At 45.8% G+C, this 26985-nt stretch overlaps 1 protein-coding gene across 1 annotated transcript in view; it reads left to right on the top strand.

Moving 5' to 3' along the window:
* Vat1l (vesicle amine transport 1 like) overlaps nucleotides 1–26985 on the top strand; it is a 116586-nt gene that overhangs the window by 50975 nt on the left and 38626 nt on the right. The gene's annotated exons all lie outside the window — the stretch shown is intronic.

Below are 26985 nucleotides of genomic sequence, written 5' to 3'. Positions count from 1 at the left end.
ATAGTGCTTTCGATGTAAGTTCCTTAGCATTTCTCAGACTGTGTGCCTCAGCTCACCACCAGTGCCATGAACCCTTTCTTCCCTGGTAGGCTGCTGAATTTGCATGGGTGTGTACAGTTCACCTGGGTGACAAGAGTGTGTGTGCACTGTTAACAGCATCACGTACACCTTGTGGGTATGTAAGAGATCAAGGTCAGGGCAGACAAGAGCTCAGAGCTGAAATGCTTTGTGTGCTGAGCCCAGATGTTTTAAGCCCCTGGGAGACATTGTTAGCAGTCATGATGGACGCTATAATTCTCGCTGAATTGCTAGGTCTGCTGTTGGATTGAATCTTTTCATTAACACAACGGCCAGAAATTCTACTACTTGAGAGCATCCTTGACCATGAAAAAATTAAGAGCCCTGAGCATAAACTTTCAGGGTGCTGAGTCATGAACTGGTTGTCTTGGTTCATCTAAGACTTGCAAGAGGAGACTGGGTCTCAACAACCGTTGTGGACAAAGAAGGTTTAGTTATGGCTGTTCCCTGTGAGGACCAAGGACAGGTGTGGCCTGGATTTCAGGAGGCGTTTCATTAAGATCTATCTAACTCAGGTGTCTGTAACCTTGGCTTCAGGGAGCCAAGAAGCCCCTGAAAAATATTTTAAAATATGTGGGGTGTGTTTTTCGTCTGTGTTTTGCATTTCTCACGGGAGAGGTGCCTTATAGAAGTGCTGTTATACTTTTAGTAGTCACAGATGTTTTTACCATCTGTAGCACACACTACATTCCATGGGACAGAATGGGTATTTTCTGGGAAGAAACTGTTGTACTTGCCTGTTGGACTAAGTTGACTCAAAGGCAGTGGCTTCTCTAAGCACAGAAATCTCCCCAAAAGGCTATGTGGGGAGAACTGTGTAAGCAAAGATGACTACTAGCCTTGGTTCTGTGGACCAGAAATATGTCCACATATCTCTCCAGCACTGAAGTATCATTCATGGTCTCAAATCCAGCCAACAAGTTTTTTTTCCCCTTTTATTGGTGTACTAGAGTTATATATAATAGTTAAGTTCATTTTGACATAATTATACATGCATGGAATTTAATTTACTCCATTTTAGTCCCTGAGATCCCTACTTTCTCTCCCCTTCTCCCTCCTACTGGTCTACCTTCCATATATCTATATTTATCTATCTCTATTTATATAAACACATAATCTTTTTATATACACACATATTAATATATACATAATATTTTTAATACATATATTTTTTAGCTGTAGTTGGACATGATACCTTTATTTTTTTTTATGTGGTGCTGAGGATCGAGCCCAGCACATGCTAGGTGAGCGCTGTACCGCTGAGCCCCAGCCCTTATACATAATCTTTATGCAACTGTTTTATCACATAAAATTTTAAGTGTATATATACATATATATATACTTAAAATAGTATAAGATACTTGTCATCTTGATTCAACATCTGCTAGTTACATGCAGTTTTTAGTATTTTTAAATTAGTGCATTATAGATGTACATAAAGGCGGAATTTGGTGTACTGTTCTCATATTTACATTGGACAGTTTGGTTAATTTCATTCTACTGTTCTACTCTTTTCCAGTCCTCCTTCCCTTCATATCAATCTCCTTCCTATACTTCACTGATCTCCCTTCTGTTTTCCTAGGATTTCTCCCTGCTCCCTGACCCGCCTTTTGGTCTACCTTCCACAAATGGGAGAAAACATCTGATCCTTGACTTTCTGGGTCTGACTTACTTCACTTAGCATGTTGTTCTCCAGGTCCATGCATCTACTGGCAAATACCACAATTTCATTCTTCTTTACAGCTGAATAAAACTTTATTGTGTATATAGACCATATTCTCTTTACCCCTTCATCTACTGACAGGCACCTGGGCTGGTTCCATAACTTGGCTATTGTGAATTACGCTGCTATAAACATTGATATGACTGTATCACTATAGTATGATGATGTGGGTTCCTTTGGATACATACTGAAGAGTGGAATAACTGGGTCATATGGTGGTTCCATTCTTAGCTATTTCAGGAACCTTCATACTGCTTTTCAGAGTGACTGTACTAATTTGCAGTCCTACCAACAATGTATGAGTCTACCTTTATCCCCACATCCTTCCAGTATTTATTATTATTCGTCTTCTTGATGATTGCCATTCTGACAGGCGTGAGAGAAAATCTTAATGTCTTGTTGACTGCATTTCTCTGATGGCTAGAGATGTTGAACATTTATTTTTTTTCATGTATTTGTTGTCCATTTCTTTGATAAATAAAAAGACCTTATTTCTTTTGATAAAAGAAATACATCCTGATTACAGGAAATTCCAAAATTAACCAAAACCATAAGGAGAAAACCAACCGCAGGTCCACATTCCAGAGAAGGATAATGTCGTTAACATTTGCTTCACTTCCTTCCAGTGTTTTTTCTAATGCAGGTGCTCACTATGATTCAATTTATTGCTAAATTAAACCAGTTAATAATGCATGCTTTCTGCTGTGTAATTACCAAAGTGGTTAGCCTGTTGTAATGATCTTCTTGAAAATGTTTTTAATTGAATGAGTCAGACATCCATATGTTCACCATGTCATCTCAGTGGAACGGGGAAGGACTGAGCTGCATGGGTACAGGGTTCCCGGTGTCAGGGAGGAGAGAACATCGGAAATGGTTAAGATGAGAGGGAGGAGGTTAGTTCATCCCTGGGGCAGAGAAGGGACTTACGCCTAAACTCAGTGCTCAAAGGGCCCCAGCAAGTCTAGTGGCATTAAGTGAGGATTGAAATCCAAGAGGGACTCCTCTTGGCACCGTGGGTTCTCATGCTGGTACCTGAAATCTTTCCTAGGTCACAGTGGTAATTAAATCACCAAATACTTATTAAATGACTGCAGTGTGCCCAGTACTGTGCAGATGCCAGAGACACAATGGCAACCAGATGGTCAAGTACTCTGGACTTCATGGACCTTGTATTCAGGACAGTGGAAAGGGGCAGAAAACACATCATGGAGGTGGACAAACACAGGCAGGGGGATGGCCAATTGTAATGAGTTCTTGGAAGGAGATAAGTCAGGATATATGTTGGTGAACTGGTGGAGTGGGAGACTTGGTTTCCACATGAGATTTTCACATTCTCTCTCTCTACACACACACACACACACACACACGCGCGCGCGCGCGCGCTTTCTGTAAGTATATCTGAGCTTTATGCATTGAAAGAATAAGATTTTTTCATCTCCTTGTTGGTTTGAAATGAGGCCCATTGAGAAGGAAGCATCTTGGAGTGATGCCCTTTGAGCTAGGATGTGAAGGTGGCACAAAACTAAAGGAAGAACATTTAAAGCAGAGAGACCCTCAAGAGCCAGGAGGTGATCGAGAACTGTCCTGGAGGATTCCACAGGTGTCTTGTGAGCCAAGAACTACGTGGTGCAAAGAGCCTGAATAGGTCATCAAGGAAGGACCAGATAGGAACCGTGCTTTACTCTGAGTACCAAGGGAGGCTGCTAAAGGGTCAACGTCAAGAAGTTCTATGCCTTGGTCCCAAGAGCATCATCCACCAGGGAAGAGGCTGAGATTGCTGGCCAGGAACCTGGGCAAGTCCAGAAGTCAGATATGCAGGGAAGACCCCCATCTAGCTAAGGAGTGGGACAGGCACACTGAAGCACAGATCAGGAAGCTCATGGCAGATTGCCCAGCTCTCCTTAGCAGGGTCAGCAGGACTCATCACAGTCTTCACTGCTGACGACAAAGGCACTCCATGCCTGCCATTCCTCAGTCAGGACCAGCGGAGCACCAGTGAGCTGAGGATGCAGAGCAGGACTCTTGGGACCCGGCTGGAGCTTGCATCACTGAGCTGTGGGCTGCGTGCAAGGCAGTCTGGAACCCTTGGATCCACACCTTCCTCCATCTCCACTCAGTGCTGTTGTCTAACCTGGACTCCCTCCTACAAGGAGCCTCCTGACTGGTCCCTCCTTGCATCTTGCCCCTCTCCAGGGCATTCTCTGACCAGCTGAACATACCTAAACCAGATCATGTTCCACCCTCATAAACACCCCACCCCAAGGCTCCCTTTTGAGCCTGAAATAGTCTATAATCCTTACCAAGGTCACAAGGCCCCGCCTCCTCTGATCCCTGCCCATCTCCACAAGCTCCTGCCCATCTCCACCTCCCTCCTCCACCCAAGCTCCAGCAGTGTGAGGTTCCTGGTCCTTGAACCCGCCCAGGCCTTCCTGGCTGGAGCCTCTGAACCTGCTGTTTCCTCCTCCTGGTGTTTGCCAATTGGTTTCCTTCCCTTCTTCAACATCTCAGCCTCCATAGGACCTTTACAGAGCGTCCTTCTCTAACCTCACCTCTTAAAAGAAGTCACTTCTGTGCTGGTCATTCTTTCCCCCTTCCCCCTGTTTGTACTCTCCATTGTCCTTATCACTGTTTGAAGTTACCTTGTGCATTTAGTTGCTAACTCGTTTAGGTTCTTGCCCCCTTCCACTAGACCGTGATCCCCATGTGAGGAGACACCCACACTATGTTTCTCCAGACCCCTGTACCTGGCAGAGTAGATGCTAAGTACATCCTACGTGAATAATTAAGGAATCCCCCAACACTCAGAAATATGACTCGTCAGGTATTTTCTATACTTAATAATAAATGTTTAATGAATGAATGAATAAGTGAATGAATGAGCAAGCTATACTATAAAAGGAATTATTACTTAAAGGCAAGTTAAAAAGTCATATTTTCTTAACCTGGGCGTGATTGATATTTGAGTCGGAATGATCCTTTGTTGGCCAGGGTTGGGGGGGGTGCCCTGTGCTCGGCAAGAGGGCCAGCAGCATCCCTGGCTTCTATCCACTAGATGCCAGGGGTACCTGCTGTCTGCCAGCCAAGGCGATACAGCTCCAGACATTGTCAAATGTTCCCTGATGGGACAAGGGCTCAGGGATGAAACAACCCCGATCTGAGAATCACTGCTTTGAAAGAAGCTATGGTGGTTCATTTAGTTACCAGCAAACAAAGGGATCCTAGCTTTTTCCAGCAGGGCAGTCCCGCCCAGGAGGGAGCAAGATGGCAGCTGCCAGTTGGCCCACAAAAGCATCCACAGCTGCTGCTCAACATTCTGAAGGTTCTTTTCTACAATATTTACAGACATCTGTTCAGAGCCACGGTGGAGCCACACATGGATATTTATCAAGCCCACGCAGCTCTGCTGGGATCAAAGAGAATAGAGCATGCTTATTGCTTGCGAACCTTGGAAGGAGACTGTAATGATTTCCCCCTTCCCTTTGGTCAATGATTGCACCAAATTGCTTTTCAGACCAGCTCTGTTACTCCATCTGTGGAATAGAAAGTCCATAGGGATTAAAAGAAAATTTCCTTGGGCTCTCTGAGACCTCCAAGTAGAAGATTTAATAATATCAGAGACGATTAAAGTTTCTTTTTAGTCATCTATCTTTGGCTTTATTGTAAGCTTAATACACAGAGCAGAGTGGTTATACTGCAGCCTCAGATTTGCTTCCAGATATGAAACACGCAGCCGTATATTAAGTTGGAACAAAATTAACTTCACAGACAATTTAGAGGGGGGAAACGGATGAAAAGAACTATTGATCAATCCAGAGGCAAAAGTTTTGTTGAGCACCTACTCTGTGCTAATACTGTTTCAGGATGTCAAGTCTACAGAAGTTGTAGAAAACATGTTTTCCACCCTTGAGTTTACAACTTAGTTTTTAAGACAAAGCTAATCTCTAATTGTTTAATAGTTTAGTTCGTCAATCATGGGGTGTTGATTTCAACACAAATAGGTTTGAAAATGAGAACGATGATAAGAATGTTCAGAGATGGTTTTAAGAATGAGGTAGGGCTTCACTGTGATTGGAAGGCTAGACATTACTCAGATGATTTTTAGTCATCTTTTTTACCTCTGTGACCAAAAGATCTGACAAGAATTATTTTATAGGAGAAAAAGTTATTTGGGGGCTCATGGTGTCAGAGGTCTTACAGCTTACTCCATTTGTCAGGGCCTGAGGTGAGATAGAACATCAGAGCAGAAGTGTGTGGCCGAGGAAGCAGCTGGGAACATCCCACGATGAAGCAGAGAGAGAGCCCTGCTCCATAAGGACAATATAAACCCCAAAGGCACGCCCCCAGGGTCCCACTTCCTCCAGCCACACCCCATCTGCCTACAGTTACTACACAGTAAATCCCCATCAAAGGAGTAAAGCATCAATTAGGTTAAGGCTTTCATATCCCAGTCCTTCTGCATCTGATCTTTGTCTCACACATGAGCTTTTGGGGGACACCTTGTAGATAAATCCTAACATTCCACCTCTGCCCCCCAAAATCTCATCATTTCTCACAATGCAAAATACTTTTAGTCCATTTCCAAGAGTGCCCATAGCCTTAACAGTTCCATCTCTCTCCAAAGTCTAAGTCTCCACCGAGATTTAAGGCAAACTCACATGAGCCCTTGTGAATATCCAGGGCAAGTCACATATATCCACTCTATGAAGGCATGTTGTAACTATTTCCATTCCAAAAGGAAGAAATAAGGCATAGAAAGAGGGATAGGACCAAATAAAGACCCAAATCCAGCTGGGTGAACAAGTCCTGTAGTTCTACATCCAGCGTCTGGGACACGTGGCATCATGATGTTCTCTGTAAAGGGCTTGTGTAGCTCTGCCTCTAGGACTTTGTTGGGTGCAGACCACCTGGCCTCTCTGTTGGCTTGTTTCTTCTCTATTCCTGCAACTTTCCTTACAGACATCCCATGTTACTAGCATTTCCTAATCTCAGGGGTGTCCACTGCTGCTTCGGCTTTCTTCTCACTTCTCCACACACTGCCCTCTCAGGGGCAGCTTGAGGGACTCTGACCCTACTGCATTGTACCTGGCCTCCTAGGCCTTCCTTTGAAATTTCAGCGGAAGCCTCCATGAACCCCTAATTCCAGCATCCTGCATCCCTACGGATCCAGCATGATGTGGTTAACATCAAGGTCTTTCACCATCTTGAGCAGTAGCCAAGGCTCCAGGGACCATGGCTGCAGCAGCCTCTGAGTGCCTCCATGGCCAAGCATGGTGAAACAATTTCCTAAGACCCCTAATGCAAGGAGGGCGCCCCCATGGCCTCATCTTAAAGGAACTTTTATATCCTTGAGCCTGAGTTGGGTGTGGTCTTGCCAATTCCCGAGGTGCTCTCAAGTCATCTTTCCTGTTGTTTCTGGGTAAAGCAATTAGCATTACTTGTATGACTGTAATTTTTTTTTTAACAACCACATCTTCCTTAGCCCCAGCGTTACTCCCAGTTCTCTGGTAAGATTGTAAGTTTTTCAAATCTTTTAGCTCTGCTTTCTGCTCCTGATTATCACAATAAACTTGGCTTTAAAACTGTCAGCAAAATCCTTGCCACTACCTGAATGCTATTATGTCTAGAATTTTTTTCTGCCAGATTAAGAAGTCCAACACCTTTAAATTCAGCCTCATAGAGTCTCAGGACATTGGAAAAATGCCTACAATTTCTCAGCCAGGATATAGCACAAATGGCCTCTAGTCCAATTTTCAATAGAGTTCTCCTTTTCCTCTGGAATCTCATGAACCCAGTCTTTACTGTCCACCCTCCTATAGGTAGTTTGATCATCTGAGATCCCATCCCAAACAATCTAAAGCCCAGCTTGCATCACTAAACTTTCCAAAATTTCCCCCCAAAATTCTAAAAAGCTCCACAAGCTTTTTTATATTTGCTAAGATTTGCTTTGTGGGATAATATATGGTCTATTTTAGAGAAGGATGCATGTGCTGCTGAGAAGAAAGTGTATTTTCTGAACCACATGGTCAGGTTAGTCATAGTAATAATGATCCTACTACTCAGTACCAACTTTTATTTTAGTCAGCTTTTTCACTGCTATGACCAAAAAATCTGATGAGAACAATTATAAGGAAGAAAGGATAATTTGGGGGCTCACAGTTTCAGAAGTCTTAGTCCATAGAATGGCCTACTCCATTTCTTGGGGCCTGAGGTGAAGCAGAACTTTGGTGCAGAAGTGTGTCTGTGGTGAACATCTTGGAACATCACACCAAGAAGCAGAGAGAGAGAGAGTCCGTCCCTCACCCCAAAGGCACACCCCCCCATCACCCACCTCCTCCAGCCCCACCCAACTGCCTATAGCTACCACCCAATTAGTTCCTATCAGAGGATTAATGCACCAATTAGGTTAAAGCTCTCTTAACCCAATTCTTTCACACCCAAGCTTTCCTGGCTTGTTTCTCACATGAGCTTTTAACAGACACCTAGTATCTGAACCGTAGCAAAAGTTGGAGTCACAAAAAAAGAAAAAAGATATTATGAACAGGAGAGACAGTATAAACAAAATCACCGTGGCAAGTAGAAGGAAGTGGGATAGAAAGAAAGATCTGGGATAAACAGTGAGAGGAAATAGGGTCAGTTTGATGGATGGAATCAAATCACAGACACCCTAGCTATGGGGCAGAGGACTTGGAGTTAACCTTCTGGGTGAGGGGACTGCTATTAGAGAATGTGACCTATGCAGCACGCACCATTAACTTCACTTCTCAGTTCCCTGAGGCCCATCTGGTCCCACATACCATCATACAGATGGGTGCCCAGACTGTATTTCTATGGCCTCTGATTACAGTTGTCTTCACCTGTGTGCCACTCAGCAGTACAGCAAGGGCTGCAAGGAGATCTGATTTTTAAAATCCACTATTGAAGACATTATCTGTACTAACAGTAATATTTACATAAAAGTCTATGGCTATAGCCCATCTCCAATAATGATATTACATAAAAGCCTAGCTCCAATAATGATATCACTAGTCCCATGTGGCTATTTTAACTTAATTTAATTAAAATTAAGTCATATTGAAATGCAGTTCCTTGGATTGGAAATGTGGCTCGGTGGTAGATGCTTGTCTAGCATGTTCTGGGTTCAATCCCAGCACCACCAAAAGAAAAAAGACTGTTTTAAAATGCAGTTCCTCAGTGACAGTAGCCACATTTCAAGTGCTTAAAAGCCACACATGACTGGTGATTACCTTACTGGACGGAACAGCTGTGGAAGAACATTCCTACTGCTGGAGAAAGTTCTACTGGACCTGATCTCTGAGCTGATGGCTTCCTTCTGTTTGAAGGTAGAAAATCACCCGTCTCCCCAGCATTCCCCATGATTGCCCTCAGTGGATTATGTTAATGGGCCCTTCCCTGCATTCCTCTCTTGGCCTTGGCTGTATCAAAAGTCACTGCCTAAATGCAATTGTTTATTTGATGTAAGTGTCCCTAATCTCTTCTTATTATGTGGTGTCTGTATTTTTTACCTCCATGTTAACAGTTATGACTGAATTATATTTGTCATTCATTCTAAATCATCACAAATCCTAAACAGATATAGGTTTATCCAAAAGAAATGAATGGGAAAACATGTGAAGCCAAGCTTGGTAGGTCCTCTTCTCTGTCCCACTAACTTGATAAAAAGAGACCCGTGTGGAACACAGGGAGGAGGAGGGTGGACTGACCCAGAAGATAGGCTGTAGTGGGGAGAGGTGATCATCAGTCTTAGAGTAGCCATAGGCTTCAACTCCAGTGCCAAACTGGGAACTTCAGAGAGGATGGAGCCGAGATGCCCCAACCCAACTGAGAGGTGAAGACTCAAGGAGAAGCATGGAGCGGACCTTGATCTTGTAGGTGGCCCCTGGCTTCTTTAAGGGGGTAGAGGCTCCTTCCAAGGCACAGTTGGAGGTGGGGGAGGATTGTCCAAGCAGCACCCAAAGAAGCAGTGTGTTGTACCCTGCGCACAGTGACCTGGAGGAGGGGCTAAGGACAGCTCATCCAGCCAGGATGCCATGGTAGCATTTGAGGCAGGAATAGGTAAGCCCCTAACAACAGTGGGGATCATGGAATGGAAGCAAATAAGCAAATCTGAGACTTTCAAAAGAGGAAATTTTAACATAAGGGACAAAAGAGAATCAAGAGTCAGAGATATCTATAATCCTAGCAGTTTAGGGGAGGCTGAGGCGGGAGGATCGTGGGTTCAAACCAGCCTCAGTGAGACCCTGTCTCTAAATAAATACAAAAATAGGGCTGGGGATTGTGGCTCAGTGGCTGAGTGCCCCTGAGTTCAATCCCCAGCACTCCTCATCCACCCCCGAAAAAAGAGTCAGACATGACCAAGGATCTTTGAACCTGGGAGCCCAGGGATGGGGGTCAACTGATTCATTTTAGTTAACCAGGATAGAAGCTGACATGAAATTGAAGAGCTTAGATGGGAGTTGGGTTTAAGGTGATGCTGGAACAGGTAGAGATGACCAGAGGCACCTCCAATCCACTCATGGAGGTCCAAGAAGGGGGTCAGCCATTGTTACTGGTAATATTTCTGGAGGATTCATTATATGTCAGGCTCTGCTCTAAGGACTTCAAGTATTCACTGATTTATATTCACCAAAGACCAAAGTATGTTAATCCTCATCTTGTAGATCATGAAACAGACTTTAGAAAGGTTTACTTACCTAAAGTCCCAGATTACAATTGATTTGGTGGGTATTTGAACCCCAGGGAAGTCTAATACATTGAAAAAACTGGCAATGAGTAAACCCGGTGAACAAAAGAATGAGTGAAATAATTACACTAGCAAACACTCAGCTCGGTATGTTTATATGAACCGAGTGCCTTGCCGAGCCCTGAACATTAATTAGCTGATTTCCTGTGCACAATCGCCCCTCGTGGTGGCTACTGTCACAGCCCCGGTGACACAGAGGAGGAGATGGAGGCCATAATATATCTATAATCCTAGCAGCTTGGGGGAGGCTAAGGCAGGAGGATCGCGGGTTCAAAGCCAACCTCAGCGAGACTGAGAAAATGCGCTACGCAGGGTCACACAGTGAGGATGTGGCACCGAGACTGAGACAGGGACATTAACTTCCCCCATGGTGGGGGGAATGTCCAGAACCCTCATGTCCCCACCCTTCACCCTGTGGGAAGAGGACAGGCATCTGCAGACAGACGTTTGATAGAAGGACCATCACGACCATCTGACAGGTCATTATCACTGACTGCTGCTCCAGAGTCAGGAAGTCCCTGGAGGAGACGCCTCCAGATCTGTTCAGAGTTCACTGTTGACCTTTTGGAAAGCTATTTCAGTAGAAGGATGAGGGCAGGAGTCTGAATGCAAAGGGTCAGAAAGGGAATGAGTGGGTGGGAGGGACAGGTTGACAGCCAGCAGCAGCTCCTGCATGGCCTCAGACAGTCCAAATGCCTGGGAAATAGCCAGGAGATGCCGCATTGCTCAAGGTCTGCCTGAAGCCGGGGTAGGAGGAATGGAGAGACGGCTATCAGCATGGGAGTGCTTTTTGGAGGGATAAAAATGTTCTAAAAATAATAGTGATGATGGTTACAAATTGCGAATATGTCAGAAAGCACTGTGTTGCATTTTAAGTGGGGGATTGTATGGGATGTGAGTTAATTTAAACCTAACACACAGACATCTTACGTATGCACGCACAAAACACACACACACACAGACATATATACCCTATATTTTGAGAAAGGACACAATTAAAGGGCTATTTAACATTGGGATAGAGGGGATTTGGAAGGTAGGGCAGTAGCACCACCTGGGAAATCTGGCCCCAATCTTCACTAACATCCTAGCCATGTGACCTGGCATCTGGTCCATTCTCTCAGTATTTAGATGAGAAAACTGAAACCCCAGAAGTGACTATGTCTTACTCTATGTCCCTATTCTTCTCTGTCTCTCTCCTGCATGCCTTCCTTTTCTCAAGTGGAATCCTAAATTCTTCAGTTCAACACCATCACCTTGTCCCCACACGTTCCTGATTTCCGCCATATCCTCCCCATGGGCCCCACACCATGTTTCCTGTCACTCAAATGCATCAGCACCACCGTGGCCTGAGCCCTGTGTGGACCTGCTCCAGCCCTGCTGAGGCACCCAGCAGACCCAACGGAAGCCCAGGTCTGGCTCAGCTTATTCACCTGTGGATCTGTAATAGGCTCAGCTGTGACTCTTTAAAGATGTTCAATCCCTTTGACTATGTCACCTTGTGTGGAAATAGGGACCTTGCAGATGCAAGTAGTTAAGAAATTTGAGATGTGGACATTGGAGCATCCAAATGGGCCCAATGCAGTCACAAGGGTCCTAGCAAGGGGGAGGTAGGGGCCAGAGTCAGAGAAGGGAGGAAGGTGATGTGAGAGCTGGAGAAGGAGAGGAGCCTATAGGAGCTGGACAGGCAGGCAGGGGGTTCTTCCCTAGAGACTCTTGAAGGAATACAGCCCTGCCTACATCCTGCTGCCAGCCTATGTCAACCTTCTGACCTGTAGAAGTGTGAGAGGAAAAAAAAAAAACATTTTAGTCCATTAAACTTGTGGTAGTTTGTTATAGCGGCAACTGAAAACTAATACATCCTTCACTCAACACATATTTCCAAAGCACCTGCTCACCACCTACCAGCCATTGGTGAGTAAGAAGGCCTGGGTGTGCACTCTAGGGGCAGCCAGTGGCCAGAGTGAACAGTTGTTACATAGCAGGGAGAAGACTGTGGGAAGAGAAATGGGTAGGGTGAGACCAAGGTCTGGGCCACAGGCTGGGCAGAGGTCTAGGATCTGGAAAGAGACAGGGAGGCACATTTAAGCACAGAGGAAAGTTCATCAGGCTGACCACAGACTGAAAGAGAGGTGGGTGTCCAGCCATGAGAAGAGAGCACTGGAGATGGGATCGGAGCTCCCCACAGTTGCCCAGACACACCCACCACCACAGCCTCACTGGGCATTTGTGGTCTGTGCCTCTCTGCCTTTGTCCCTGCTGCTGACTCGGCCTGCAGTGCCCGTCCCCCATCCTGCGAAATTCCTGGTCACTGTCCAAGATTTGGGCCTGATGATGTTGGCTCTTCTGTGAAAGCACCCCTCCTTCTTGCCAGCACCCCAGGCTGAGTTAAGAACTTCTGCTTTCAGACACCCTGAGCTGGACTCCCTCACTAACAGGTACACACGCAGTTACTGGTGAGAAGTGGAGAGTATGATGGCAGCTTCTTTCGCTTCCTCCTTGGAGGAATCAAACCCAGTGACCTAATGTAGAGAAGGTGTTTGTTTCTCCTGTTGCTAGACAGGCAGCCAGTGCTCAGTGTCAGCTGTTGTTGTCACAGTGCACTGCAAGTGTGTCCTCCCCAGAGTTGAGATCTTTGTGGTCAGGGACCCTTCTGGCAAGGTGCCAAACAAGGAGAACATGGGACCTGGCCTATAAAAGACTTCTGGAGCCTCAGGATATGCGTTCCCATCCACCTGGTGTGGCACCTCCCATTGAGACTGGCTCCAAACAATCCCATCTTCCCCAGAGACCACAGGAGATGGCAGGATTAGGTTTATCCACAGCTAAGTGCTCCTTGCTAGGAGTGTGTAAGCTCAGCTCTGAGTCCACTCCTGTTATGAAGAAAATGATCATTCCTGCCTTCACGCCTGTCACTTGGCTAAAAGTATATCACAAAACAGGATTTCCTTGTGAGCCAGGGACAGCACTGATGCAGGCCACTTGCTGTTGGCTGTGTTTCCAGAAGACCCAGGCCAGCAGTCTGAGTCATCCAAAGGCTAGAAATGTTATTTACCTTTGAAGGGGATGGAGAAGTCACCTCGTATATCTTATTTGCAAGAAGGCAACAGTGGACCATTTTAAAGTATTTTCCAAGGTCTCTGTACTGATACGTGAATCACAGATTCTGACCTGTGTACTAAACTGGATAAAAGATCCACACTGCAGAGAATTGTTGTTTGAATACCAGAACATGCATTTGCACCAGAAAACGTAGGACTAAAGGTCACCTCCTCACAGGTAACCCTGCTGTGAACCTTGCCTACACGCCCACCTTCTGGAATCCATTCTTCTCTGAACATCAGTTTTTTTCCGTTGAATATTAAGATTCTACCATGTTCCCTGTTATTGATTTTGCAAGTGTGGTACAACTCATTGAGTCCACATGTTCAACTCTTGCAAATGGCAGAGCCCTCATCAGCCACCTCTGATCAGATGATACAAGTACTGGAGCCCACAGATCAGTTCTCTTGCCCCGCCTACTTCCTGTTGGGCTTCTAGCACATCATTTTTCTGTCCCTCACCTATAAAGTGGGAACGACTGACCTATGTCCCGGGGCAGCTGGGCATTAGCTTGCTGGGGCTGCTGTAACCGAGCACCACAGGCTGAATGGCCTGAACAGCTGCCAAGAGTCTCCCAGTTCTGGGATCCAGAAGTGCGAAGATCAAGGTGTCAACAGGGCTCGTTCCTTCTGAGGGCTCTGAGGGGGAATCTGCCCTTGCCTCTCAGTTTCTGGTAGTTCTGGCAATCTCTGGCATCTCTTGGTTTGTAGACACATCACCCCAATCCCTGCCTTCATTTCACATGGCATAGCTGGGTGCATCTGTCTCCCAAATTCCCCTTTCTATGTGGACAGCAGTCATGCTGGGTGAGGTCCCACCTTACCTCACCGTGGCCTCATCTTAACTAATTACATCTATAAAGACCCTATTTCCAAAGAAGGTCAGACCTTAGGACTTCATATGAATTTGGGGATGGGGTGGGGGGGGCACCATTCAATCCTTAACAAATTGTGAGTGAGTGACATACGATCAAAAAGCAATAATGTTCTGTGAGTTACGAAGGGAGGAAGAGATAAAATTCAGGACCAGGTTTAGAAGGGCGGGTTCTCCTTCCTCCAGTCACAGCTGTGAACCCCTGAAAAATACTCTGGGCTTGCTTTTCTCCTCTGAGAAATAGAGATGGTGGCAGCCCCTCCTCCACGGGGCTGTTGTGCAAATGCTCAGCGGTGCCTCCTGGAAGCTCTCGGGGCAAGCAGTAGCAGTGAGCAACACTGTCCCCTGGAAAGGGAGCCGGGGGACACCTTCCTGCCATCCTGCAGTCAGGCCTCCTGGGGCTGGTTTCCTGTCTGTTGTGCCACCACCATGAAGAAGCCAGCTCCCGGGTGCTGTCTCCTTACGCTCCCCGTCCTCGCCAAAGGCATCTGTGGAGCCACTTTGTGGAGCAGAAGCTCGTGGCAGCACCAGGATCCCCACAGGCTGGTGTCTGGGCTCTCCTCCTCCAGCCCGCCTGACTACTAAGCTGTGAGCTTGTTTATGGAGCTGCAGCCAGAGAAGTGCCACGCTCTGGTTAGTCATTTAATAAACTCTAAATGAGCAGCTGCCCACGGAGCCCTGGATGAACGACAGAGTAGCAGGAGTGGCGAAGGTTTGACCTTGGCCCTGAACCAGGCCCACTGCCCAGCCCTTGATGAGCGTTAGCCCCTCTTGACAGGACTTCCCATCTTACAGATGAGGAAATGGAGGCTCAGGGAGAGGAGCGAGTGACTGGGTGAGGTCGCACAGCCAAGAAGTGATGGAGCCAGAATTTGACTCTCGGACTGGTTCTCCCTGAGGCTGTGCTCACAAGCCAGGTCTCCACCCACTCCGAGATCACTGTCCTAAGTCCTTCTCCCTGGTGGCCCATCTCCCTGGTTGGAAGCATCCTGGTTCCAAGGGAACGTCCAGTCTTCAAGACTCTGGTTCATCAGCCTGACTTCTCTGGTTATACACAGTTGGCTTTGCAATGCAAGCCTTAGTTTTTCTGCAACTGTAAAATGGGAATAACCCTTGACCTTCCTTCCTGCTCCAAAGTTGGTTACAGGGAATGTGAAAGCTGCCAACTCATGCTGGATCGAAACGCCACAGAGCGGGTGCTGGATACCACTTTCATTTGTTCCTTCCTTTCCATTTCTCTTCCAAAACATGTCATTTCCCTAGCTTCCCTAGCAGGGCTCACATGCATCATGATGCAGCGAGTTTGCTCAACAAACACCAGGGGGGTGAGTCTGGGGACGTGGAGCTTAGCACTTATTTCCATGATCGCCTCAGCCCTCTGTGGCTGGAGGAGTCAAGCAGGCATTTCAGAGGAGAAGGCCGAGATGAGGAGAGGCTATAAGTGGTGGCGCAGATCCCCTGACCCCAAGGCCAGCACTGAGCCACTTCACTCAGCCACTGACTGCAAGTGCCGGCAGCCGAGTGCCAGTCTCCGCACACTGCCGCTGCCTGGTGGTTGAACACACTGCAGACATGCACTTTACCTCCCAAGCTGCGGCATGCCTGGCTGTGCTGGAAACTGCAGAGGTGACAGCTGGGTGCCCTGTGCACCTTCTGTTTGCACAGCATCCTATACCTGTTCCTGTGGGGTGTCAAAGCCACAGTAAGCCACCGAGATAACAGGGCAGGTGTTGCCTGGCCATCGTGCAGATTTTTACAAAGACAGACTGAGAAAGGAGATTGGACAGACTAGTCAAACCAGGAGTCTGAGCCTGGTTTCTTATTTGAGAGACTGTGTGCTTGTAGGTGTGTGTTGTGTTTCTGTTGTTGGTATGTATATGTGTGTGTGCATAGGTTGCATTTGTGTATGTGTGTGCATATAGTGTTTGCGAATGTGTGTTTTTGTGTAGATGTTGTGTCTTTGTCGTTTATGATTTTGTATGTTTGTATGTGTGTCTTAGTATAGGTGTTGTGTTTGTGTATATGTGTCTGTGTGCATTTTGTTTAAGTGATCCGATTATGTGCTTATTTGCCTTTTGCCCACCATAGTTTTTTTTGCAATTAAAATAATGCATTATATAAATATCATAAGACCACAATACAGAATATTTAGGAAATAGTCAAAAGGGCAGAAGGATCACTCATAATGCTCCACCCGTCACTTCTCTCATGTACCCTGTTCCTGGCTGATTCTTGTCCATCTCTTCTTTCTTCCCACAGCTATAACTGAGTGCCCAGGTTGCTTAGGAGCTGTGTGGGCAAACTGAGGGTTTGTTGGGAAGGCTAAGGCAGACCACGGGGTCACCACCAATTAGAACAGGTGACTGCTTTGGACCAGCTCTGCCCATAGAGCACAGTTGGGGGCGGGGGGCTGGACTTGCTCAGAAGCTCATGGCTGTGGAGGTGTCAGGTTTGCAAGGTAAAGTTGGGGTGGGAGTGGGAGAGCGCCCAGGAAAGCGGGATCCAGAGGGGTTGGAGATGGAACTGATGCGACACTGAAGTGCAGAAGTGGAGTTCCATAGCTCACCTTCTGTTTAAGAACATCAATACGTTTTCTCTTTTTATTCCTCTACAGTCACAGAATCATTTAAAAGACCAGTTCTGGCAGATGCTGGCACCAGAACCTGCTTGCTATTCTCCTGTCAGAGCTAGGGGAATGTTTTCCCTTCAGACACGATGTGCAGACTCCACGGCCTGCAGGCCGTCCCTCCTGCCTGCCCCGCCCCTGGCATCCATTGCCCGTCGGCCTCAGTCTTTTCCAGGGATCCAACCTGGCATCAGCCCTCTCTCAGCTCCACGTGCCAGGCAGCCTCTGCCACTCAGAGAGGCTGCATCAAATGACCCACCTTGGCCATCCCCACCCCAACCGGACAGTAACCTGACCAGTGCGCAGCCCATCTAAGTGACTGAGCAGGAGCTACCTGTCTTAGGAGCATTTTTCCCTGATGTGTCTGTCCTTTCCCTCTGCAGGACAATGCCCCCCTCATTTAAGGCTTGCTGAGGAAGTGGCTGCAGAAGTGATTTGAAAAATTGTCAGCCACATTTTAGTCCAGACTCTTTCTCAGTTTCTCTAACTCTGATCCTGTGTTTTTATAGTGTAAACAGCAGTTATTCAAGGTCTTTGGAAATGCTCTATTTAAAACCTCCAAATTTCTTGTGTACTGTTGTCCCTTGGTATCCAAGAGAGATTGGTTTCAGGACCCCCTGCAGATGCCAAACTTCCTGCTACCCCAATTTCTTACATAAAATGGCCTAGTAACTGTATGAAGCCGAGCACGCCTGCAATGTATTCTGCATCACTACATTATGTAGAATGCCTAATCCAACCTAATTGCTGCCTAAATAGCTGTTGTGCTGTATTGTTTAGGGAATGACGACAAGAAAAAATTTTGTACATGTTCAGTATAGATGCCATTTTTTCCCCAAATATTTTCAGTCCACGATTGGTTGATCTGCAGATGGGGACCCCACAGATATGGAGGACTGACCATGTATGTGTGATTTTCTACATTTTTTTCTATTGTAAGGCAGAAAGCATACACAATATCATCTTATCCCTTTTTCTTTATGTTCTACTCAGCAAAAAAAAAAAAAAAAAAAAAGCAGAGGCCACGGATGAAGTGAGAAATGCATGACACTCTTCATTTCTCAGCAATTAACCTCACCTGTGCACAGAGAGGGACAATAGGGGATCAGGTTATTTATATCATTTGTCACATTTCCATAAAAACATGATATAATTATCTCAATAGATGCGAAGGCATTTGATGAAATTCAACAGCTATTTTTTATTCAGTCACTACGTTTCTTATTCTTAACCTGATAAATGCTTTCAAAGGGCATTTTAAACCAAAATGCCAAATAAAATTGTATTCAGTGGAAAAGTTTAAGAACCCCCAACAAGCCACATAAGGGTGGCCCTTGCTGGAAAAGCCGGCCAAAAAAGAAGAAGAAAAGCAGAAAATTAATAAATAATAAGGACATCAAAAGACAAAAATGCCATGCCTCATTCTCTTGCAATTTAATGCCTTTAAATGTGTGACATTTTGATTTTTGTTTTGTTTTGTTTTGTTTACAGTACTAGGGACCAAACCCAGGGTCTCATACATACTAGGCATATGCTTTACCACTGAGCTGCTCCCCAGCCCAGTATCTGTTTGGTTGGTTGGGGTTTTTTTGGTGGGGGTGCGGGGTGGGCAGGCAGATACTGGGGATTCATCCCCAGGAGCTGTCAACCACTGAGCCACATCCCCAGCCCTATTTTGTGTTTTATTCAGAGAGAGGGTCTCACTGAGTTGCTTACCACTTCACAGTTGCTGAGGCTGGTTTTGAACTCACGATCCTCCTGCCTCAGCCTCCCAAGCCCCTGGGTTTACAGGCGTGTGCCACCGTGCCTGGCTAGCATCTCTGTTTTAAATAGACATCTCCTGAGTTTAGTTTCTGACTTGCCTGTTAGTAATGAGATTTTGGCAAGAAACTTACCCTCACTAGATTGTCATCTGTAAAGCGTGAATGAAATCCAACAGGTCTATCAGAGAGCTCATAGGAAACCCATCTTCTCCCAGGCCGTTTGAGCTCTGTCTTTGATTTGCTCTTTGTTGCTTTATTTTCATTTGCAGTCCCAGGCTTAAAAATGCATTTGCTTCTTAAAATAATTTTGGAAATGTACTTGCAGTAAGTAGTTAGCATATATGATACAGTGTCTCTGAGAGTGAGTTTCTGTGAGAGTGTAAATCAATATACGAAGCTCTTTTAATAGACACTATGAATAACAGTAGTTCTATTCTTTATTGGAGACCTATTATAAGCCAAACATTGGAGGAACTGGCATATACAAAGATAGAAACACACACCACACACAGGTCCACGTGTCTCAGAGAAATTAGAGACAGCCAGTATATCTAGTCCTCACAATTCTGGTTCTTTGGCGGTCAGCTTAGGCATTTTATAGTTTAAAACATAATATCGCAATAGCAATTTACTTAAAGACTACTAGTATATAACAGAATAACTCTTTCCCCATCAAAAATACCCCACAGGTGTTCATTATATTTTTTTTTACCATGCCACTCTTATTCCTGATGTTATTGATTTACTCTCCTTTTTCATTAAAGGCACTAATGGTTTATCGATGTGGTTTATCTGTTCTGAGGTTTAATTCATTTATATTCTGCTTTGTTTTTTAATAGCTTTTAGTTTTAATGTTTATGGCTTATTGCTTGATTTCCTTCCTGCTCAGGCTGCCGTAACAAAATACCCTGGACTGGGCGGCTTACACATTAGAAATGTATTTCCCCACTCATAAGGAGGCCACAAGTCCAAGATCAAGGTAGAGACCGATTTGATTCCTGGTGAGGGCTCTTTTTCTGGCTCTCTGAAGGGCTACCGTCTCACCTTGGCTTCCCATGGTAGGGAGAGAGTGTGACATCTCTGTTGTCTCCTCTTATAAGGACAGTAATACCAGTGTAAGGGCACCATCTTAGGACCTCATCACACCCTAAATTACCTCCTGAGGCCCCATCTCTAAATACCACCACTCTCAATGGGGATCGGAGCTTCAGCATATAGATTAGGAAGAAAACAATCCCCATTCGATCTGTAACATTTCCCAAATTCCACAGGGAGAGACTTAGATCACTCTTCCTGTTCTTTCTACTTCATAAGAATTCAGGATAAAGAAATGTGATATAATCTGGGCAGCATATGCATTCCTTCGGTGATCCATTTCTTTTTCTTTTTAATTGAAGAAATTATTCTTTTTTAGTTCACATATGCCTGCACTTAACTTTCTTCATTCATTTGTAAACCAACTCGTCTTCCCTCAGCATCTGTCTTCTAAGCCTGGGGCAGGGCCTAAAGAGGCAGAAAATCAAAGCACCCTCCAGGAAAATGACAGTAAAGCAGAAATGTAAACAGATGATTAAAACACAGCATTGCAAACTCAATAAGGAGAGAGGCTCTTCAGAAAGACTAATGGCACATAACAGAATTTCAATTCTATGTGGTTGTAAAAGACCTTTTTAATTATCCCCTACCTACCAATGGGCTTCATCTGTATGCCTGTGGTTGGCAACTTGTAAGGACAATTAAAAACCTTAGGTGCTCCAAATCTGGAGATAATTTCCCTAGGACTAAAAAAGGAGAGAGGAAAAGACACTGTCAAATTTGTTAGTGCCACATGATTGACCTTAAAGTAGAAAAGAATTTAAGGCAAAAATCAAGAAAGAAGAAGTGACAGCTGAGAGGAGATGCCTGAAGTTATTATTCTTTTTGTCAAGAGTCTAACCTTACTTTTTTGTCCTTAAAAATTAGACAAGGAGTTTTCTTCAGCTGTTCCCAGGAGAAAGCCCTGAGCCAATATGGAGTCTCCCTGCAAACTCCCGCCGAGACCGATTCTGGGTCTAGGTCCACACAGGGAGTGGTCTTTTCCTGCTTCGGGTTTCCATTAGGCTGCCATTTTTCAGAGTCCTCTGGGTTCCTGTGATTCCCAGGTTGGCCTGCTTGGTCCCGTTTTCTGGGTTGGCAGGCTTCCTGCATCATTATGCACGGTTTGCAGAACAAGGTACCATTTAGGTTTGTCGTGTTGGTGGTGTCCCCACCCACCCCCCCCGCCCCGCCCCGCTTTGCAAAATTTCCCAGCTCTCTTTAACTTTCATCACTCTGCTGGTGCTTCCTCTAAAGCATTTGCAAGCTTATCACAGGCCTGCAGGCTGGAGAAACATGCCTCATTAAAACAGGATCAGTTGCCACAGCTTCTCTCGACATTCCAAATATGTTATTGGATTTGGGAGATTTGGGCTTGTATTTACTATGGGTGTAATTGTTTTGCTTTTCCTTGTGTGTGCTGTCCGATCTCCCTGACCTTTGGATGGCCCTTGCTCACTTCAAGAACTCATTTTCCCACCGTCTACCCAACAATGACTCTTGAACAATGGACTCTTCCAAAAGGTGCTAGGGTGCTTTTCAAGTATTGCCTCGTTGGCTCATCCAAAGGTTATGACCACCTACTCTGTGCTGGAGGTTGGTTGTTCAGTAAAAGGGACAAAGTCCCACTCTCTTCATGTCCAGAGTATGGAGGGAGAGAGTTTTGATGCTTAAATCTATCAATTAATTATAGTCCAATATGATAAGTGCTTTCAAAGAGCTCCCACAGGAGCAAAGCATGATGGGGTCTGGGAGAACTGGGCCAGGCTTCAAAGAGAAGGTCACACTTGGCCTGGTTCTCCAACATCGCCTACTTCCCGTTTATCACTGTGGTGCACACCACAGTCAGACAGCCAGATGTCAACAGCTTCTGTTGGAGGATGTCTTGGCCTAGGATCCCCTCAAAACAGTCTGGGGTACAGGTGGTGCACAGGAATTTTTTGGAGAAATGATCCCAGAGAGAAAAAGTGAAGGAGAAGGAAATCCTTCAGAAAGAGAAGAAAGGATGAGCTGTCAAAGGCGGCTCCTGCTGAGTGAGTGGTGCTGGATCCCAGTCCCTGGGGAGCTGTACAGAAGGCATCAGGAAGCTCTTCCTCAGAAAGAGGGGGGCGTTGGTCATTGGCTGTCACTCCCCACCGGCCAAGGGTGGCCCCACCTCTTGTTTGCAGAGTGTCCATGCAACGTCGAAATATCCCATTCTCACATCAGACGAGCCTCCAAGGGAAGCAAAGGTGCAGACAGCTGCAGCCAAGAACTGTCGGTTCTCACCCACATGAAGTGGTCAAGTCTTTGTGCAATTAGCCCCAATAGCAGCAGCTGGAGTGTGAAGGGAGCCCAGAAGTCTTAAGGTGGTGTACAAGAGGTGCCCAGTATGGTGGAGTGAAGGGTCTTGAGTGAAATAAGATGTAGGGAGCTATAAAGATTATCACTCCTGAGAGGAGGTGCACACGGTGTACAGCGTTACCAACCAGCCCTGGCCTTTACCAACTTCCCTGGTGTAAATGCCCCACCATAGCATCCCTGAAGATGCGGAGCTGGAAGAGCTGCCCACAATGAGCTTACAGAGCAGGTGCCCCAGGTGCAAGTTCCCTGGCTAACAATATGATCTCTTGGATGGTGGATTCCATCAGGCATAGAGCTCACTTTCTCTAGTCTCTTGTGGACAAAACCCTGGTAATGTGCCTCCTTGGCCACCTGGTACAATATACCTGGTTATGTCTAATAACTAGAGAGGTCTATCTTAGAACATTCTAGAAGATTTATCGTGAGACTTAAAAAAAAAAAAAAAAAGCAATATCCAGGTAGAACCTTTCTCAGTATCTGCAGGCTTCAGGATTGCTCCAGGTCCATTTCTGCATAATTCTTTAGGTCTCTGTTTAGCTCTCATTTCTCCAACACCCACCCGCCAGTTCAAGTCCCTCCGTTTGTATTCCCAACACTTCCCACTGCCAACATGGAAGTTCATATTTCTCACCAAAAAAGCTTCCTAAAAGCAGGGGCACTCATCAAGTTCAGTTTTATATCCATACCACTTATTTTATTATAAGCTCAGGTGCCTGAAACCTCATACACATCCGCTCTCCTCCTCCCGTCTCCCTTGGAAGCTGTTCTGAGTGGTGCCAAGCACCATGTTTGCCTCTGAGCTGGACAGTTTAGGTCCTGTCAAAAGCAGACGCCCACGGCTATGATTTCCACTCTGGATGATTTTAGTGCCAGCTTAGGGAGGGCAGTCTGGAAGCACAGAGGAGCAACGGAGGATTGGAACATCAGCTTCAACGCGGCAATAGAAAAGCCATCACAGGCCTCTTGGTGACTAATCGTCAAGTGGAAAGCCTAGATCATAGGAGCTGCTGGCATTCAGAAAGAGCCACCGCCACCTGCTAAACCTGCAGAAGGGCAGGCGGTCACTGGATGACAGCTGTGGTCTTTCGAAGGCTTCAAACAGGAAGAGGAGAGTAGATTGAGCAAGCAGGGAAGGACAAAGGCAAAGGGTGTTGAGGACGGTGATCAACACACATGGAACACTGATCGCATCCTGGACCCTGTCCCAAGCATTTATATGGACCATATTTCCTTCGATCCTCACAATAACCACAGGAATTAGGTGATATTATTTATCCCCATTGCACATGGAGGTTCATATTTCTCACCCCCCCCCAAAAAAATATTGGGTGGGTGCAGAGAAGTGCTGTAACTTGACCAAAGTCACACAGTAAGATATAAAAGAAAATATTTAAACAATTGTTTAAAAATTAGGTGGTGATGGTTCTTTCTTAAGAAATTCTACACTCCTAAACCTTACCTCCTTCTGCTCCTTGCTTCTCTGCAGTAAGGAGGTAAAGATTTCTTGAGCTGTTCAGTGCTGAGCACTCTGCCTGGATTCTCGGGCAGTTCACCACGACCAATTCAACTGGTTAGTGAGGAGGTAAGGTAAGGAGTAAGGAGGCACAGAGAGGTTGAGTGGCTTGTCCAGGATCACACATCTGCTCCAAGGAGGAGTCAGGAATTGAACCCACACTACTGAGATTCTGAATATCTCCAGGCCTGCAGTTCCTCTGCCCTTCAACCCAGTTCAGCCTCCCCTGACACCCTGCTGAGAGCAGCTGCTATGGGGACATTACACACTGCATTGGTTACCCCCAACCATGGCTGGAAGAAAACATGGTCAGTGAGAAGCAGGCCAGGTGTCGCCCAAGACAGTGCTGGGCATCAGATCAGAAGGCTAAGTTTGAGATCCTACTCAGAAACCAAATCAGTATATGAAGAATGCTGCAGATTTCGGAATGGAGTATAGATGAGGCAAAAACCTAGGACCATGTCTTTGACCCTCATGAGGATGCCAAGGCTCCCCATCTGCAGAGAGGCCACTCTTCAGCCATGAAGTTGACTGAGGAAGTATCTGAAGGCTGCATTACTTTCTCCAGCTCTTTGGTCATTTGCCCTTTTGAAAACTCAAGCCACTCACTCACACAGTAAGCACTGAGACAGCTGTTACTGCAGCCCAGACCCACAGTGGACATTGGATTACAAAACAGAGTCTGCTGTGTGCTGGAGCTGGCTCAGGCCGCTCATAAGAGCCGATTGTAAAGTATTCATAAACTTTGTGAGCCAGTCATTCAGCCAAGCTATTAAAGCATATAAACTTATTAAGTTTTTTTTTTTTAACTCAAAGGTGATTAGTCTTTAAAACTCATCACTTTCAATTATTTACCACATTTGGCCATCTGTGCCCCTGAGGTCATTTGCGTGCTGCATGTTCAGTGACCATACTGGGCAGCCTGAATCAGCCTGGGCAAGTGTATTTGGCAAATACCATGGACATGGCAAATAGGACAATCAGGGCGTGGTTTATTAGTTTGTTGATTGTCTAATACTCTTAAAGTAAATAGAGAAAACATGAATAATGAAAATTAAACCTTCAAATCCGTCCCATCTAGTGCTGACACTGAAAGTGGCCATTGTTGGCAGAGAACATGTTTGAGGATGAGAGATGGTTTCACCATTAATTGTATAATTAAACCTGTAAGGTTTAATTATACAAGTTTCTGGGGTAATTAGATTGGGATGTGACTCCATTTGTCAATGATTGAATGGTACCCATAAGTTGGCTGTAGATCAAAAGGTTTGGCAGAAATCAACAAGTCTTCTCTGAGAATAAATAATCTATGCAGACTCAAAAATAAAAATGTTGTATATCATCATTGTAAGCTGTGCACCACACAATCTCTGTCAGTAAAATTTATCAGCAGCTTACATATGTACATTTATGGGTCAGAGAGTCAATTGTGAAATATTCACTAGCCCAACACTGACTGTGACCATGATGCTGATCCACAGAGGCTTAGAACCCATTCAGGGGAAATAGATGGCACAGATGAAAGAAGAATTAAGGGACCTGGCAGTGTATGACATTGTTTAATGTGGGGTAAATGTCCTGAAAGTCCTGGTGAGTGGGTCCATGTAGGACTCAGCAGGCAAGACCTCAGAGAAGAGCTGGATTTTAGCAGAACACTAAAGGAAGACCAGATCAGGTGTAGAACTTGGGTAAAAGCCGCAGAGGTAAAGGTCCAGGGACAGAGACCATGTTGCTGACATTCCCTCGCTGAGTAAATTGTGAGACCAAGCCTCTGGGAATGCGTGAGCCGGCGGGGCAGTGAGTTGGAAAGAAGACATGGGGCTAGAAGGAGGGTCTCACAGACCAGAAGCAAACCCCGTGACAGGAATTCAAGTGCAAGATGCGTGTTTGGGGCTCTCGAACACTGTGGGAGGGATGGGAGTGTTGACAGGAAGGGGACCTTGTCACGCTGGCTTCTGTGGGCAACTGGAGGTGGGTCCCACTGGGCCCTGTGAGAGGCAGCACAGAACTACCTCAGTCATCCTCGCTGAGGGACAGAGAACTAGAAGGTGAACTCCCAACAGGGATTGGCTGGTGGCTGTTCCCAGGTGAGGATCACTAGTGCCCTGGCCCTCTGGCCTGCAAAAGAAAGCCCTCAGACTAAGAAATGGCAGCTGTGCTGACAGGCCAAGGGCATGGTATGATAACATCTGCTGTCCCCAGAGGTCAGCTGTGGGTTAAGTGCATTCAATGGTGGGGGTCCACTATATGTCCTTAAGCCCAGAAGTACCCTTGGAAATTCTGCTCCCCAAGAACCCTATGATCAGACTCCTGGCACAGCAGGAAGGGCAAGGGGCTTGGGTTCAGGAGGTCAAAGTTCAAGTCCTCCTGCCACTTAACCCCTGCATAACAAGGAAGCCCATAAGACCTGTGCCTCCCCTTCTATAAAATCAGAATATTACAACTCTCTGCATAGGGTTGTTCTGAGCTTCCAGAACATATGTGAAAGTGTTTCCTGAATGAGGATTTTGTTATTTTAATTACATGTTGAAATGTCAACAGAGAAAGAAGAACGAGGCTTTCAAAAGAATGTACAGTGACGTTGGTCTGGTTTTTTTCATCTGCTGCTCAAGGATCCTTCCTATGCCATCTTGGGTTTTGCTGTTTCTGAAAGCAGGCACAGCTTCAAAGCAACCTCTGTCCTTTTCCCACTTTGTTGTTGGCATCCTGGGCAAAGAGTGCCCTCCCCTCTGATGAGTGGTGACTGCACCCACAGTGATATTCGTCATTTTTCACAGTCAGCCACGCTGCGCGAAAGCCCTCGCAGGCTTTGCTTTGATAAAAAATCATCTTTGTGTATTACACAGAGAATCAAAGTTTATTATTCACCCACCAGCACTTGAAGGATTTAGATAAGAGATATTGTGCAGCCATTTGTCTCCTTGGCCTGATGGAGACTCTGAAATGTAACCGAGATTTGCTAGTCCTCCTGGAAGACTCATTATTTAAGGACCAGTTTGGAAGGATGAGAGAGGGGAAGGGGGAGGTATTAAAGGAAATCTAAACTCATCTTCAGAGTTAGGAGTAAGATGAGAGGCAAGTGGGAACAGAGGGGAGAAAAACTGGAAGAGAAGAAAGATGCTGCTACTG

The sequence above is a fragment of the Marmota marmota genome, unplaced genomic scaffold (genome assembly GCF_001458135.2).
Source record: "Marmota marmota marmota unplaced genomic scaffold, marMar, whole genome shotgun sequence".
NCBI classification, from domain to species: Eukaryota; Metazoa; Chordata; class Mammalia; order Rodentia; family Sciuridae; genus Marmota; species Marmota marmota.
Note: the sequence above shows the minus strand (reverse complement) of the source record. Positions and strands in the feature narration are given on the sequence as shown.